The following is an 18,517-nucleotide window of genomic DNA, read 5'->3' as shown; positions in this document are numbered from 1 at the left end:
GGACATGGTTATATCGTTCTACAATTTCACCCTGATCAAGAATGTAAATATAGTCGGAAATCGTTATTTCGATGTGTTACAAACGGAATGACAAACTTATTATACCCTCATCACCATTCAATGGTGGTGAGTATAAAAACGACATTATAGAAAAGTTTATCGTCTTTTGGACAAGGAAAAAAACTTTATATTAGAGAAAGATGTCTTCTGTGTAAGCAAAACACACATTCGCATTCTTTGGCCTCAGGACAATATTTTTTTTCCAGTGTGCTTATTTTTATGTATACTTATTTCCAGATGCCAAACAAGAGCTTCCTTCACTTTATACATTCGATGATTATGATATGTGTTTCTTTAATGCCACATCAGTTGTGGCATCTACCTATTGCATGGTTTATGCTCAGATATTGCCTGATAATTCGTCCGAGTTGTGGCAAAAATTGCAGTTCATAATATGCACAAATTTCATTATCATCATGATAGGCTATTTTTTGGCGTGTGTCTAGAGAAATGTATGCCGTTTCTCGAAGCAGATGATTATAATGAAAACTCATCTAATAGTACCGGAATATTGGATAAAGAGGTAAGTATGGAGATTTTATAAATTTCCATAATAATTTCTGGAATTTAATCTATTGTTTTGTTTGTTACTCCCTAGATTCTCGAGTATTTCGAAATGGTTCATAAAAGACCTTTGGATATTGAAATACGATCGAAATATTCATCGCAGATTGAAAAATGTATCAATGAAGAATTTCAAAAGAAATACGGTTTACAACTGGAAACCTTTATTGAATATTGCGAAAGAGGCCCAGAAGAAAAGCCATCACAAAAAGGTAATTGCCGGTATATTTAAATACACTATAGTATAGTAGCCTAGATCTGCTCGAAAAATATACCTACCGATAGTATTGGTTATACAGTGGGTATCCTCTATGGAACCCCTTTATATACATTGTCTTCAAAATAAAATCCTGTGTTTATCTAACCATGGCTGGCAGAAGAATGATAATCGCCGTTAACATACATAAACAAGTAAGGAAAGTCTAAAGTCGGGCGGGGCCGATTTTATACCATATCATTTCGATACCATATCACATCCGTCAAATGTGTTGGGGGCTATATATAAAGGTTTGTCCCAAATACATACATTTAAATATCACTCGATCTGGACAGAATTAGATAGATTTCTACAAAATCTATAGACTCAAATTTAAGTCGGCTAATGCACTAGGGTGGAACACAATGTTAGTAAAAAAATATGGGAAACATTTAAATCTGAAGCAATTTTAAGGAAACTTCGCAAAAGTTTATTTATGATTTATCGCTCGATATATATGTATTAGAAGTTTAGGAAAAATTAAAGTCATTTTTCCCAACTTTTCGACTAAGCAGTGGCGTTTTTACAAGGAAAATGTTGGTATTTTGACAATTTTTGTCGAAATCAGAAAAACACGTATATGGGAGCTATATCCAAATCTGAACCGATTTCAACCAAGGGTGGGCTCCTGAGTCGATATAGCCATGTCCGTCTGTCCGTGAACACATTTTTGTAATCAAAGTCTAGGTCGCAGTTTAAGTCCAATCGACTTCAAATTTGGCCCAAGTATGTGTTTTGGCTCAGAATAGAACCCTATTGATTTTGGAAGAAATTGGTTCAGATTTAGATATAGCTCTCATATATATATTTCGCCCGATATGGACTTATATGGCCCCAGAAGCCAGAGTTTTACCCTAATTTGCTTAAAATTTTGCACAAGAAGAACAATTAGTACTATAGTAAAGTGTGCCAAATTTTATTGAAATCGGTACAGATTTTAGATATATCTTTCGCCCGATATGGATTAATACGGTCCCAGAAGCCAGAGTTTTAACCCAATTTGGTTGCAATTTTGCACTAAGGGTACAATTAGTAGTGTAGTCAATTGTACCAAATTTTAATGAAATCGGTTCAGATTTAGATATAGCTCCCATATATATCGTTCGCCCGATTTACACTCATATGACCACAGTGGCCAATCTTTTACTCCGATTCAATTGAAATTTTGCACAGGGAGTAGAATTAGCATTGTAGCTATGCGTGCCAAATTTGGTTGAAATCGGTTCAGATTTAGATATAACTCCCATATATATGTTTTTCTGATTTCGACAATGATCTACCTACGCAGGTGAGACATTGTCGGATGCGAATGTATGCTGATGATGTTCAGTTATATATAGGGTGCGAACCGTCATCAATTGGTAGTTGTGAGGCTCTATTGAATGAGGGTCTTGGGAGGATATCAATGTGGGCATCGCCCAATGGTCTTACTATTAACCCAATAAAATCTAAGTGTTTGGTAATTAAAGGGCGAACTGTGAGGTCTAGAGTTAATGTTGACATAAGGATAGATAATCAGACGATTGGGATAGTGGAGCGGGCCAGAAATCTTGGGGTGATGTTCAACAGCACTCTGACGTGGTCTGACCATATTACTGCTATGTGTGGGCGTGTGTATTCAATACTTTTTGCTAAGTGCGATGCCCTAACCATGCAGAGAATGAATAGGACGTTCAATAGCATTACCCGCTACGTATATGGTATACGAAGATATGACAGTGTTTCGGCTTTCTCAGTATGCTTGTATGACATGACATTTCACAATCTACTTAAGTTAAGAGCCCTTGTTTTCTTGCATAGGGTTATTTATAGTGGTCACACTGTGCATTTATTTCAACGCCTGCGTTTTTCAAGATTTAATAGAGGAAAACGATTAATTTTGCTTCGTCATAGCTGTTTGGTCTCTGAGTGGCAATTTTTTATTAACTCCATCCGTCTGTGGAACTCACTTAGAAGGGTTTTAGACGATGCAATAATTGCATGCAATAATTGCACGCAATTCTTGTTAGTAGGCAAACGGGGTAGAGAAGCAAAGGGGGTAGAAAAAATTTCATGTTTTCCGTTCCTCTTGCAATTTTTTGACATTTCTGAAACTTGAAATTTCAAGCGATTGCATGAAAAATTTCAACGTATAAATGCTGAAGTTTTTAAGAAGCAACTTTAAAAGAGAATACAAAAAATTGCACGCAACCAATTGCATCGTCTAAAACCCCTCTTACTTATAATATCCAATGTATAAGTAACGCAGATGCATTTAAGAAAAATGTTATCTCGTTTTTGAGTAATAATTAAACTAGTTTCTTTATCATTTTTTACACTATATTGTTTGCTAGCCAGTTTTAATTCTTAAAATTTGTTTTCGTATTCATGCAATATGTACTCTTATTTTTATGCAATATTTATCTTTATTTTTAACTTTCCTTTATTTGTTATAAAATTTTCGTCAATTTTTTTTTTTGTTTGTTTTTGTTTTTCATATTTTCAATTTTAATATTCTTTATCCATTATCTGTTATTATAAATTTTATAAATTTTACTTTAATTGTTGTTATTTGTCTCCTTTTACAATTGTCAAACTTAAATTATAATAGTGTGTTTACCAAAAACAATGGAAGATGAAGATGGGAAAATGGCAGCAGAGGGTATCAAACCATTGACGGCGTTCGATGCAAACGTGTCGTTTATGATTTTTTGTTCCACAAATTAAACTAAGAATAAAAAGAAATTTATATCAGGGAATGTCGTAGAACAATCGAACAATCAAAAGTTCCTCATTATTATTTACACAAAATTTAACATCATTTGTGAGTTTTTAACAAAAAATATTGCAAATTAAAAATGAACGAACGTGTATGTATGAACACCGTAAATGCAACTTTTGGTATGACGTCGCCCATTTTCCAATCTTCCTTTTCTATTGTTTTTGGTGTTTACAGTCTGTAATCAGTTTTTCAATATAAAATATTAAGGTTATTTGCTCATAGTTCTATTTTGATTAATTCTTCTTTTTTTCATGAAACCTAATATTGTAATTATATTATATTTATTTACTTGTACATTATGATTTTAAACTTCTCATACTGAAATATGAGACTTTCTTGGTCTTGTGCATGGGAAAGCAAATAAAATAAAATAAATAAATAAATAAAAATGGTCAAAATAGCAACATTTTCCTTATAAAATCGCCACTGCTTAATCGAAAAGTTGTAAAAATGACTCTAATTTTCCTTAACTTCTAATACATATATATCGAGCGATAAATCATAAATAAACTTTTGCGAAGTTTCCTTAAAATTGCTTCAGATTTAAATGTTTCCCATATTTGTTTTACTAACATTGTGTTCCACCCTAGTGCATTAGCCAACTTAAATTTTGAGTCTATAGATTTTTTAGAAGTCTATCAAATTCTGTCCAGATCGAGTGTTATTTAAATGTATGTATTTGGGACAAAGCTTTATATATAGCCCCCAACACATTTGACGGATGTGATATGGTATCGAAAATTTAGATCTACAAAGTGGTGCAGGGTATAATATAGTCGGCCCCGCCCGACTTTAGACTTTCCTTACTTGTTTTCTTAGATATTTGACAAGAATCACGGTGAGAAAATGGAACGAAGCTATTTTACGTGAACAATTTCTGGGCTGTGGTGTAATGTTTCGAAGAAAGATTCTTTTTCCTTTGGACCACGTGAAAGATGGATAAAAAAAAAAGTTCGTTGTTAAAATCATGTTAAAATTAACTTATTTTTATTGCAAAAAGTATATTTTTTCTAATTTTAAGAGAAGGTAGAATTTCATAAATGGTAATTAAAAATTCAAAAATTTTATTAATTTTATATTATATTAATAACGCATTCTGGCAATCTCAAAAAGTGAAATACAACATACTTACATTTCCCCATGAGTTGGTTTATTTTCCTTATAATAAAGATTACTTTTTTCCATTTTAAGTCTACAAAAAAAAAACATTTTTTTCTGATTTAATCATGAAACTAATTGATTCAAATATTTTTTTTTTATTAATACATGAACAGAAGAATGGGCAGACACCAAGCACTAGATTGATTCAGGAAGTTATTCTGAAATATTTTAAGACACTTTTACCATACAAAATATCTTATTTTGTCAAAATTTTATTTCCATAGAAAATTTTGTCAAATTTTTATTTGTATGGCAAATTTTGTAAAATTTTTATATCTATAGAAAATTTTGTCAACATTTTATTATAGCAAAATTTTATTTCTATAGAAAATATTGCCAAATTTTCTTTTGTTGGAAAAAAGGTATTTTTGTGGTAAATTCAAAAAATTATAATTACCATTATTTTTTTGACAAACAATCTAGAATAAATCTCTATTTCAGATGTTGCTGAAATCTTACTCTATAAAATCTTCAAATTCATTATTGGAATGGTTATTTTGTCATCAGTTTACGATTACTATCTGAGGACACATCAGACGGAAGAAAATCAAAACAATGACTTTTATAAAAATGATCACAAAGATCCAGGTGAGTAAATCGTCTTAAAAAATACGTCCTAATTTATATGAATTTTTAGATTATATTCTAAATTATATACATATTTTAAAGTTTGTTTTTTTTATAATTTTTATCCTTAAAAAGGTTAAAATAATTTTTGATTTTCTATTTTAACTGTTTATAGCAGGAAATATTCGTTATCTCAGCAATTTTATTTGTAACTAAAAAATGTTCTATCTTCTTCTATCTATTTAGTATCACGTCTTTTAACATCATTCTCTCTACCACGAAACTACTATCGCCTCATCCAACCTTATCGAGGTAAAATTGGTAATGAGTTTTCCTATCTCGATGGCTTTCGCTCTGTCTGTACCTTGATGGTATTGCATGGTCATACTTTCTATGTACAATTCTTACATGTCCAAAATCCAGAATATTTTGAGAATATCGCCGAATCTACAACGGGCTTATGCATCCTCAATACTTCAACTATCATCGAAATATTTATGGTAATGAGTGGTCTATTACTCTATGTAAAATTTAAGGACGCCAATTATGTTACACCTGAGACCAGTTGGAGAAAGTGCATGCAACATTTTGTGATCATAGTATTTGGTCGTTTGCTAAGGTAGGTTTTAGCCAGAGTGATTTCCTTTGCTTTCTTACTGATATTTTCCTATTATATTTTAGGTTTTTACCATCTGTAGCCTTGATTGTTTTGATTAATGGCACTGTCTTAAGCACTCTAACAGATGGTCCATTTTGGCGTCATATAAGCGAACCAAGTCGCATATTTAGTCGAGAAAATTGGTGGCAAAATATTTTTATGATTAACAATTTCACTCCGAAAAATTCGGTGAGTTTTCACGAATCTATACAAAAGTATATGACTGTCAGTTGCTACCCAGTAAAAACGGCGTCGCCTGAAAAGTAGTGAACATGTCCTTTTTGTCCAAATTTGGCATGTATAGTAAGAATGTTAATTATACTTCCTGTTCAAACTTTCACGTAAATCGGAGTTAATTTTTTGTCTCTGTGGTCATATGCGTGAAAATCGGACTAAACCAAAATTGTCATGTATAGTTACAATCTTAATTACTTACACTGTGCTAGTTTGACCTCTGTGGTCATATGAGCATAAATCGGGCGAAAGGTATATATGGGAACTATATCTAAATGTGAACCGATTTCTGCCTAAATCAATTGGGTCAAACTAACGCAAACCACATACTTGTGCAAAATTAAAGTGGATTGGACTAAACCTAAATCACAAAAATGTGGTCACAGACGGACGGACATGGCTAGATCGACTCAGGAACCCACCATGAGCATTATTGCCAAGGAACACTGTATCTATCTCGTGTTGTCCTGGGCGTTACAAACATATGCTTTAACTTAACATATAGTACTCTTTTTCACAGTGTGGTTGGGGCAGGGCATAAAGAGCGAATTAAAAAAAAAGACTAAATTAAAAGAACTTCCTGTGTAGTTAAAATAAAGTACATCTTTGGGTGTAGTTTGTATGGGATACACAATACATGGTGGAGAGTAAATAATATTCGGTATGACCGAACTTTCGGCCGTGTACACTTGTTAACATATACCCTTCACCATAGGATGGGGGTATATTAACTTTGTCATTCCGTTTGTAACACATCGAAATATTGCTATAAGACCCCATAAAGCATATATATTCTGGGTCGTGGTGAAATTCTGAGTCGATCTAAGCATGTCCGTCCGTCTGTTGAAATCACGCTAACTTCCGAACGAAACAAGCTATCGACTTGAAACTTGGCACAAGTAGTTGTTATTGCTGTAGGTCAGATGGTATTGAAAATGGGCCATATCGGCCCACTTTTACGTATAGCCCCCATATAAACCGACGCTCAGATTTGGCTTGCGGAGCCTCTTGGAGGAGCAAAATTCATCCGATCCGGTTGAATTTGGTACATAGTGTTGTATATAGTTTTTAATAAACATGCAAAAATTGGTCCACATCGGTCCATAATTATATATAGCCTCCATATAAACCGATCCCCAGATTTGGCTTGGGTAGCCTCTAAGAGAAGCAAATTTCATCCGATCCGGCTGAAATTTGGTACATGGTGTCAGTATATGGTCTCTTACAATGTTGCCTACGGAGCCTTTTGGAGGGGCAAAATTCATCCGATCCGGTTGCAATTTCGTTCGTGGTGTTATTATATGTCTAACAACCATGCACAAATTGGTCCATATCGGTCCATAATTATATATAGCCCCTATATAAACCGTTCCCCAGATTTGATCTCCGGAGCCTCTTGGAGAAGCAAAATTCATCCGATCCGGTTGAAATTTGGAACGTGGGGTTAGTATATGGTCTCTAACAACCATGCCAAAATTGGTCCATATCGGTCTATAGTTATATATAGCCGATCCCCAATCACACCAAAAATTGGTCCATATCGGTTCATAATCATGGTTGCCACTCGAGCTAAAAATAATCTAAAAATTTTATTTCTATAGAAAATTTTGTCAAAATTTTATTTCTATTAAAAATTTTTGTCAAAATTTTATTTCTATAGAAAATTTTGTCAAAATTTTATTTCTATAGAAAAATTTTGACAAAATTTTATTTCTATAGAAAATTTTGTGAAAATTTTATTTCTATAGAAAATTTTGTCAAAATTTTATTTCTATAGAAAATTTTGTCAAAATTTTATTTCTATAGAATATTTAGTCAAACTGAATTATTTACGTATTTATTCGGCCTTTTTAGTTTAATACATACCACGTATGGACTACCTTGCAATTTAGAAGACGGTGTTAGGAAGTTTTAAGATACCTTGCCATCGGCAATTGTTACCGCAACCCAAGTAATTCGATTGTGGATGACAGTTTTCAGTAGAAGTTTCTACGCAATAAGCTTCGGCCTGGCCGAACTTACGGCCGTATATACTTGTTTTATATTGTTTTCGTGGGGATAGTAGGAATTTCAATAGATGGGTATACCGGACTTTAACATGAATCCCATAAAAGATAACGATTCCGATAGTTACGTAGATATGTACACACAAAGAAATAATACTTTCCTTCATAACGAAATTTAAGACAAACAAAATTTCTGTTCGTCAAAAGTATTTCGTTTCAACATTTGTCTGTAGTTAGTTGCTTGTAAAGAAATCTGTTTTAGAGTAAAGGAAAATTTCGTTGGTCGAAAAGTTCGTTCCTCAGAAAAGAAAACTTTTCCGTCGGTGTATCTGCTTCATTCTTATAACTGAAAATAAGATTGATTTCCAATTCTACTTTTAGGTTAGCGGTCACACTTGGTATATAGCAGCTGATTTCCAACTATTTGCCTTTTATACTTTCATCTTAATCTTCATTTCTAAGTAAGTATCTTACTCAAATTCATTTCCCTTGCCCTATATGCTTGGAAAGAGTACGGCTAAAAATTGTGTATCTTATAACCATTATAGATATCCTCAATACAAGAAACGGGTTCTCGTAACTTTATCCTTTTTGACTGTTCTTATTCCTATGACTATAAATTATGCTTTGAAATTGGAACCGACTTTCATTGTTAAACCCGAGTAAGTAACACCGTAAAGGCCAGTACCACATAAGTTCGATTTCAAAAGATCAACTTTCGATAAAAAGATGTGGAACCTTAAGGCAAATATATTTTTTATTTATACTACTAAAAAGAGAACTTTGTACTGACCTCATATATCAAGAGGATAAGTGGTAGTAATTATTAAATTTTATATTAAAATAGAGCCTATCGATATGGATTTTTCAAGGATATTCCATTTTTCTACTACAACTACACACCATTCTACACCAATATGGGTGGTTATCTCTTTGGCATTTGGTGTGGAGATGTCTACTTGAAATACCTCAGCAAGGAAGAAGTTCAACGAAATGTTCGTGGTGTCCTGAAATATGAGATTGGTGCCTGGTTAGTAGCACTTCCGATTGCCATTAGCATTAGTCTGATGGGAACTATTGCAATTTTTCAACAACCTTCCATATGGACAGCTTTCTTCAGTGGAATAAATCGTAATTTATGGATAGTCTTTGTTTGTGGTATTCCCGTCTTGGGAATGGCTTGCAAGGCAGGAAGTAAGTAAATAATTAGTAAGTGCACAAACATAATCATAACGAAATGCTGTGGCCGACTACATGTTTTTCTAAATTGAAATTGTAATTCATTCCGCAATGACAACATTATTTTGTTTTGTATTTTATCACATTTGGAGAAGAGAACACTATAAAAAATTAGAATCATTGGTTTCGCAGACAGACCATGTTTTCTCATGGTTCCTACGACAAATTAATGGAATACAATTTATTTTTCTATTATTTTTTAGTGATGGCCTATGAATTTTGTTGTTTACCCATATTCCGTGTCTTGGCTCGACTGTCCTTCCAGATGTATTTGTGGCATCTCTTGGTACTACAAATCACTAACGGATACCAGAGGCAACCGCATCATATGACCCAAATGTATTTTGTAAGTATCAACAACATGAGCTAATAAGAAGGTGGTATCACTCAAATAACTGAAACACTTGGGAAATATTTGAAGTTAATGCGCTTTTAAAGAAAAGGTTTGTTAAATTCAAGTATTTATCAAACGTATAGGTTTTGTTGGTCATAATTTTTTGGATGATAACATAGTTGTATGCAAATGTCAACTTTTAACTTTAACGGTAAGATCATAAAACCAACGTTTAAGCACATTGAACTGTCAGCTTTCAGCTGATCACAATTGATAACATAGACCAAGGAAGATATAGACATCTCAAGTAAATTCACAGCGCTGTAGTTTGTCTGCACACCGTAGATGGCTCTTTTTCGTCTGCAATTGAGTGATTTTTATACCCTCCACCATACGATGGGGGGTATATTAACTTTGTCATTCCGTTTGTAACACATCGAAATATTGCTCTAAGACCCCATAAAGTATATATATTCTGTGTCGTGGTGAAATTCTGAGTCGATCTGAGCATGTCCGTCCGTCTGTTGAAATCACGCTAACTTCCGAACGAAACAAGCTATCGACTTGAAACTTGGCACAAGTAGTTGTTATTGATGTAGGTCGGATGGTATTGCAAATGGGCCATATCGGTCCACTTTTACGTATAGCCCCCATATAAAGGGACCCTCAGATTTGGCTTGTGGAGCCTCTAACAGAAGCATATTTCATCCGATCCGGCTGAAATTTGGTACATAGTGTTGGTATATGGTCTCTAACATCCATGCAAAAATTGGTCCACATCGGTCCATAATTATATATAGCCCCCATATAAACCGATTCCCAGATTTGGCTTGCGGAGCCTCAAAGAGAAGAAAATTTCATCCGATCCGGCTGAAATTTGGTACATGATATTGGTATATGGTCTCTAACAACCATGCAAAAATTGGTCCATATCAGTCCTTAATTATATATAGCCCCCTATAAACCGATCCCCCGATTTGGCTTACGGAGCCTCTAAGAGAAGCATATTTCATCCGATCCGGCTGAAATTTGGTACATGGTGTTGGTATATGGTCTCTAACAATCATGCAAAAATTGGTCCACATCGGTTTATAATTATATAAAGCGCCCATATAAACCGATCCCCAGATTTGGCTTGCGAAGTCTCCAAGAGAAGCAAATTTCATCCAATCCGGTTGTAATTTTGAACATGGTGTTAGTATATGATCTTTAATAAGCGTGCCAGAATTGGTCCATATCGGTCCATAATTATATATAGCCCCCATATAAAACGTTCTCCAGATTTGACCTCCGGAGCCTCTTGGAGGAGCAAAATTCATCCGATCCGGTTCAAATTAGGAACGTGGTGTTAGTATATGGTCGCTAACAACCATACCAAAATTGGTCCAATCACACAAAAATTGGTCCATATCGGTTCATAATCATGGTTGCCACTAGAGCCAAAAATACCAAAATTTTATTTCTATAGAAAATTTTGTCAAAATTTTATTTCTATAGAAAATTTTGTAAAAATTTTATTTCTAGAGAAAATTTTGTTAAAATTTTATTCGGTTCATAATAAAATTTTCATCATTGTCAAAATTTTATTTCTATAGAAAATTTTGTTTAAATTTTATTCGGTTCATAATCGTGGTTGCCACTCGAGCCAAAAATAATCTACCAAGATTTTATTTCTATAGAAAATTTTGTCAAAATTTTTATTTCTATAGAAAATTTTGTGAAAATTTTATTTCTATAGAAAATTTTGTTAAAATTTTATTTCTGTAGAAAATTTTGTCACAATTTTATGTCTACTTTGTCAAACTGAATTATATACGTATTGGATCGATCTTTTTTGATTTAATATATACCACGTATGGACTTACATACAATTTAGAAGATGGTGTTAGGAAGTTTTAAGATACCTTGCCATCGGCAAGCGTCACCGCAACTTAAGTAATTCGATTGTGGATGGCAGTGTTTAGAAGAAGTTTCTACGCAATCCATGATGGAGGGTACATAAGCTTCGGCCTGGCCGAACTTACGGCCGTATATACTTGTTTAATTTGGCTTTAATTTGTTTTCTTTCCTTTGTTCTTTTGATGAAACACCAAATATTGGAAAAACATGTAAAATTCTATACATGCAAATTGACTGATCTGAATGGTAATTCTCGTTTTCCAAAAATAACGGACGGCACACTTCAAATAAACAAAATCATTGTGAATTGTCAAAAGACGTCTATCATTTCTTGGTCTATGTTCATAATATTTTCATAGACCATGAAATGTATAGACGTCTCATGTCAATTCACAGCGCTGTAGTGTGAAGACATTTCAATAAATAAACAAGTAAGTAAAGTAGAAAGTCGGGCGGGGCCGACTATATCATACCCTAAACCACCCTTACTGAATTAGTAATCATAAGCATTTGTGGGGTAACATTGATATAGGTATGGAAGATAAACCGCAGTTGCATATTTAAGAAAATTAAGGGGTACATGTTTATGGGTGCTTTGTCTCAATCTGACTATAGCTCATAGTCAATGTTGCCAGGGAAAATGTTCGGTTTACCCTACAAGGAAAAAAACTACTTTCCCATACATTCCCAAACAATTTTCCCTACTATATTTTTCGTTAAATTTAAAAAAAAAAGTTTACAAAAATAAAATGGTTCTTAGTACTTTATTATCTTAAAATATGAATATGCAACGTATATAACTTAGAATATAAATTTGTATTACCACCACGGTTGCCACCGTTGGTAGAATTCTACCCAAATTAGTAATCTTTTTTGTTAAATCTCTATAAAAATAAAATTTTGGAAAAAGTTTCTATAAACAAATTTTTGTGAGAAATTTTTCTAAAGATATAAAATGTTGACAATAAAATCTATAGAAATAAAATTTTGAGAAAAAAAAAACACAGAAATAAAATTTTGAGAAAATTTTTTATAGAAATAATATTTTGAAAAAAATTTCTATAGAAATACAATTTTGACAAAATGTTCTATAGAAATAAAATGTTGACAAAATTTTCTACAGGAATATAGTTTACTACACATTATTAAAGATCAAGCCTTGCCGGCTTCTAATTTCCTCCTCTAGAGCCACCAAAATGTAAAAATTATTACAAATTGTGTTGAGTGAAAATGTCCTACATTGTGGCCCTACGTCCCTACAAGACGCTAAATACTAGAAAACCCCTACATATAGGGAATTTCCCCTACTTCTAGCAAGACTGGCTGTGTTGATATTGCACCTACGGAGTTATTATGCCACTAATATTAAGCTCATTATTAAAAAAGAGAAAATCGTTAAATTAGTGTGGGTAATAAATACAAATTTGTAAAAATCGAGCACTATTCTTATGTAAGAGCTACAAGTACGTATAAGTACTATCGGCTAGTACATCAAAATTTGCAATTTGAGTAACATTAGTTAATAAATAAGAGTATTATGGCCAAATTTGGGAAAATCGAGCGATGCATATATATGGAAGCTATATCTAAATCTGAACCAATTTGCATAATATTTTGCGGGTTTGATTAATACCACAAAAGGTTACCTTGTGCAAGATTTGAGTAAGATCAGTTAAGAAATGAGGCCTGTATGGTCAAACATAAGGTTATTAGGGGCGAGTTTTTCAAAATCGGGTGATATATATATGGGAGCTATATCTCCATCTGGACCGATTTCGATGAAATTTTGCACATATAGTTAGTACTATAGAGGACTGGATCTAGCCAACTTTTAGTAAGATCGGTTAATAAATAAGGGTTCTATGGCCAAATTTGGGAAAATCGGGCTATACATATATATGGGAGCTATATATAAATCTGATCCGATTTGAATGAAATTTTGCAGACTTGAACGGCGATGGAAAAGATTACCTTTTGTCAAATTTGGTGATGATCCGTTCGAAAAAAAAGCGCAACGTGACCCCATTTGTCGAAATCGGGCGATACATATATATGGAAGCTATATCTAAATTTGCTCCGATTTCTTCCAAATTCAATAGCGTTCGTCCTTGTGCCCAAAAAACTCCCTGTACCAAATTTCATCAAAATCGGTTAATAATTGCGACCGGAATCCTGTGAACAACAAATACATGGACAGACGGACGGACGGACACCAAGCGCGAGATCGACTCAGGAGATGATTCTGAGTCGATCGGTATATATTTTATGGGGTTTAAAATCAATATTTTTGGTAGGCACATTTTTTGGCCGATCAAACTTATTATACCCTGAACACTATGTGGTTTAGGGTATAATAATTGGATCAATTAATTTCGTGATTGAATCAGAAAAATCAAGTATATACGGCCGTAAGTTCGGCCGAATCTTACGTATCCTCCACCATGGATTGCGTAGAAAATTCTACGAAAAACTGTCATTCACAATCGAATTACTTCGGTTGTGGTATCTTAAAACTTCTTAACATCTTTTTCTAAATTGTGAGTTAGTCCATACGTGGTACATATTAGACAAAAAAGTTATGTATAGTTAAGTCTACAAATAATTACGAATCGATATGGACTTTTTGCACGGTACGTAGAGAGCCAGAATTGAAATATGGGGGTCGCTTATATGGGGGCTATATACAATTATGAACTTGATATGGACCAATTTTTGTGTGATTGGGGATTGATTTATCTGAGGGCTATATATAACTATAGACCGATATGGACCTAGTTAGGTATGGTTGTTAACGGCCATATACTAGCACAATGTACCAAATTTCCACTGACTCGGATGAAATTTGCTCCTCCAAAACCAAATCTCGGGATCGGTTTATATGGGGGCTATATATGATTATGGACTGCTTTGGACCACTTTTGGCATGGTTGTTATATATCATATCATATCAGATCAGATCGGATGAATTTTGCTTCTCCAAAAGGCACCAGAGGTCAAGTCTGGGGATCGGTTTACATGGGGGCTATATATAATTATGGACTGATATCATATACTAACATCACGTACCAAATTTCAACCGAATCGGATGAATTTTGCTCTCCCAAGGGGCTCCGGAGGTCAAATCTGGGGACCGGTTTATATGGGGCCTATATATAATAATTGACCGCTTTCGAGCAATTTTTGCATGGGTGTTTGAGGCCATATATTAACACCACGTACCAAATTTCAACTGAATCAGATGAATTTTGGTCTTCCAAGAGGCTCCGGAGGTCAAATCTGGCGATCGGTTTATATGGGGGCTATATATAATTATGGACCGATGTGGACCAATTTTTGCATGGTCATTAGAGACCATATACTAACACCATGTACCAAATTTCAGCCGGATCGGAAGAAATTTGCTTCTCTTAGAGGCTCCGCAAGCCAAATCGGGGGATCGGTTTATATGGGGGCTATATATAATTATGGACCGATGTGGACCATTTTTTGCATGGTTGTTAGAGACCATATACTAACACCATGTACCAAATTTCAGCCGGATCGGATGAAATTTGCTTCTCTTAGAGGCTCCGCAAGCCAAATCGGGGGATCGGTTTATATGGGGGTTATATGTAGTTATGGACCGATGTGGACCAATTTTTGCATGGTTGTTAGAGACCATATACTAACACCATGTACCAAATTTCAGCCGGATCGGATTAAATTTGCTTCTCTTAGAGCAATCGCAAGCCAAATTTGGGTGTCCGTTTATATGGGGGCTATACGTAAAAGTGGACCGATATGGCCCATTTGCATTACCATCCGACCTACATCAATGACAACTACTTGTGCCAAGTTTCAAGTCGATGGCTCGTTTCGTTGGGAACTTAGCGTGATTTCAACAGACGGACGGACATGCTCAGATCGACTCAGAATTTCACCACGACCCAGAATATATATACTATGGGGTCTTAGAGCAATATTTCGATGTGTTACAAACGGAACGACTAAGTTAATATACACCCATCCTATGGTGGAGGGTATAAAAATTGTGTGGGGATTGGTTTCTATGGAGCTATATATAATTATGTACCTATATCGACTAACATCACTTACCAAATCTCAATCGGATCGGATGAAAGTTGTACTTCCAAGAAGTTCCGGAAATCATATCTTTGAGATCGGTTCATATGGGGGCTCTATATATTATTACGAGGATTGTCTTTTATATTTTGGGCAACCCTAGTATTGAAATCTGCCAACTGAAGACCCTATCGTTTTTGAGGTTATACGTACCCCAGCAAAAAAAAGCGTCGCCAAAAAAGTAATGAAAATGTTCTTTTTGGATCCGGAAGTGGTGCAAAATTGAGGCAGAAGCGATGAATTTAACATGGGCTTGTCATAGGACGGAAGTCCTCCATTTCAACAGCCGTTGCACTGAATTTGCATCACTTTTTTAGGTGTGATCCGAATTCAATGTTTTGGATGTAAATTAAAAACTTCTGTGATATTTTGTCAAATAAATAATTTTTTATAAATTTTTTATAATTTTTAAAATTTTTCAATATTTTCAAAAATTCACAATTTTTTCAGATTGGATTTAGCATTTTTGTCGACAAAATTTAAATGATTTTTACCATTTTATAAATTCTTACTCTGTTTTTTACCTAAAGGGTGATACGGTCAAAATTTGGTCAATATAAACTTGACGTATTTCTTTCAATTTTGCATTTAAAAAACTTGAACACCCCTCATTTTGAAGGTGTGTGTGTGTAGAATGTTGCTCCTATTTTGATTTTGGAATTCACTCTTCAGTTGTCAAAATGCCGTCCAAGCAAGAAGAGCAGCGTATCAACATTTTGCTCGCGCATCGCGAAAATCCGAGCTACGTTACAAATGTAATTAAAGTGTTTGGGGAACGTTTGTCGACAGCCAGGAAGTCTGGATCGGAGGGAAATCGAAAACCGGAAGCAGCTGAGACGACAAAGAGAGTTGCCGGTAGTTTCAAGCGAAACCCTAACCTCTCTCTCCGAGATGCCGCAAATAAGCTGGGTGTATCGTCTACAACCGTGCATCGAGCCGGACTATCGACTTACAAGAAGGTAGTGACTCCAAATCGCGATGATAAACAAAATACGACGGCAAAAGCGCGATCCCGGAGGCTGTACACGACGATGCTGACGAAGTTTGACTGCGTGGTAATGGACGACGAAATCCACGTCAAAGCCGACTACAAGCAGCTTCCGGGACAGGAGTTTTATACGGCAAAAGGAAGGGGAAAGGTAGCAGATATTTTCAAGCACATACAACTGTCAAAGTTCGCAAAGAAATATTTGGTTTGGCATCTGTACCTGTGGCTTGAAAAGCAGCATTTTCATAGCTTCCGGGACTGTCAACCAAGAAATTTACATGAAAGAGTGTTTGAATAAACGTCTGCTGCCTTTCCTGAGGAAACACGCTTGTTCCGTACTGTTTTGGCCGGATTTTGCATCTTGCCATTACGGTAAAAAGGCCATGGAGTGGTACGCCGCCAACAACGTGCAGGTGGTTCCCAAGGACAAGAACCCTCCCTACACGCCAGAGCTCCGCCCAATTGAGAAATTCTGGGTTATTGTCAAGCGGAACCTAAAGAAGACCAAACAAACTGCTAAGGACGAGCAGCAGTTCAAGGCTTTCTGCGGCGAAGAAGGTGGACAAGGTGGCTGTACAAAATCTGATGGCAGGTGTCAAGCGTGAGGCCCGGCAATTCGGATTTGTAAAAGCGAAAGCCTAACAGAATATTTTTCCTGAATTTTATACTAATTGAACTTGAAAAAGAAATTTAATTTGATTTTTTAAATAAACGATTTCACCGATTTACACGCCTTTTCCCTTGACCAAATTTTGACCGTATCACCCTCTATTTGAAACAAAAAACGTTAAAATTACCCATTTAAAGTATTAAAAAACCAAATTATAAAAAAATGAATTAAAAGATCTTACTGGGTAGTTAAAATAAAGAACATCATTGGGAGTGCATCTTCTGGAAGTGCTTTTATAGTTGTGCCTTTGGAAGAACTTCCAAATTTTTTTTGCTGGGTACTTAAAACATTTTGAGATATGAGCGCTATTTGTTCACAACAACTCAAACATTTCATCTCATCCAAAAAGTGGAATTATATCTTGAACATTTTTGTGCGATTATATTTTACAATTTTCAGCTTTGATTAACAGTGCATCGGTGAAGACTAATTTCGTGAAGGGCGTCGAAAATCAGTTGTTGCTCCGGAAACAATGATGCTATTACAATATCGTCATATGACCTATCGTGACATTCAGACAATATTAGGCTTTAGTGGGACCAGCATATATTCAATATTGATATGAACCTTTTGACACCTGGAGAAGCGGTTGATGCATTCAGAGTGCATGGTTTCAAGATACCTCAATCAGAGTGCTTCGACAGTCGCTTCAAACATATGCAAAAGTGTATAGATATTTATGGGAAATATTTTGAAAAATAATAAAGTGATTTTGGATGATTATTATTTGTTTTTGTTCTCTAATCTCGAAATATGAAACGGTGCCCTCGTATCAACCGATATGGATCAATTTTTCCAATGTTTGTTAGAGGGCATAAAAACAAACTTGTTCTTGTCAGAGGCTCCGGAAATCAAATCTGGGTGTCGGTTTATATGGGAGCTAGTCCTAAAAGTAGTCCGGTCCATATGCACTGAAAAAAAATTATTGTTGTATGGCCAAAGATTTCTGTTCCTACAAATATGAATGCGAAACAAAATGCTAAAAACAGTGAGTCAGT

At 34.7% G+C, this 18,517-nt stretch overlaps 1 pseudogene; it reads left to right on the top strand.

Moving 5' to 3' along the window:
* Window positions 1-18,517, top strand: part of LOC142238147 (nose resistant to fluoxetine protein 6-like) — a 52,392-nt pseudogene that overhangs the window by 17,409 nt on the left and 16,466 nt on the right.

The sequence above is a fragment of the Haematobia irritans genome, chromosome 5 (genome assembly GCF_050003625.1).
Source record: "Haematobia irritans isolate KBUSLIRL chromosome 5, ASM5000362v1, whole genome shotgun sequence".
Lineage (NCBI taxonomy): Eukaryota > Metazoa > Arthropoda > Insecta > Diptera > Muscidae > Haematobia > Haematobia irritans.
This window is presented reverse-complemented; position numbering and strand designations above follow the sequence as displayed.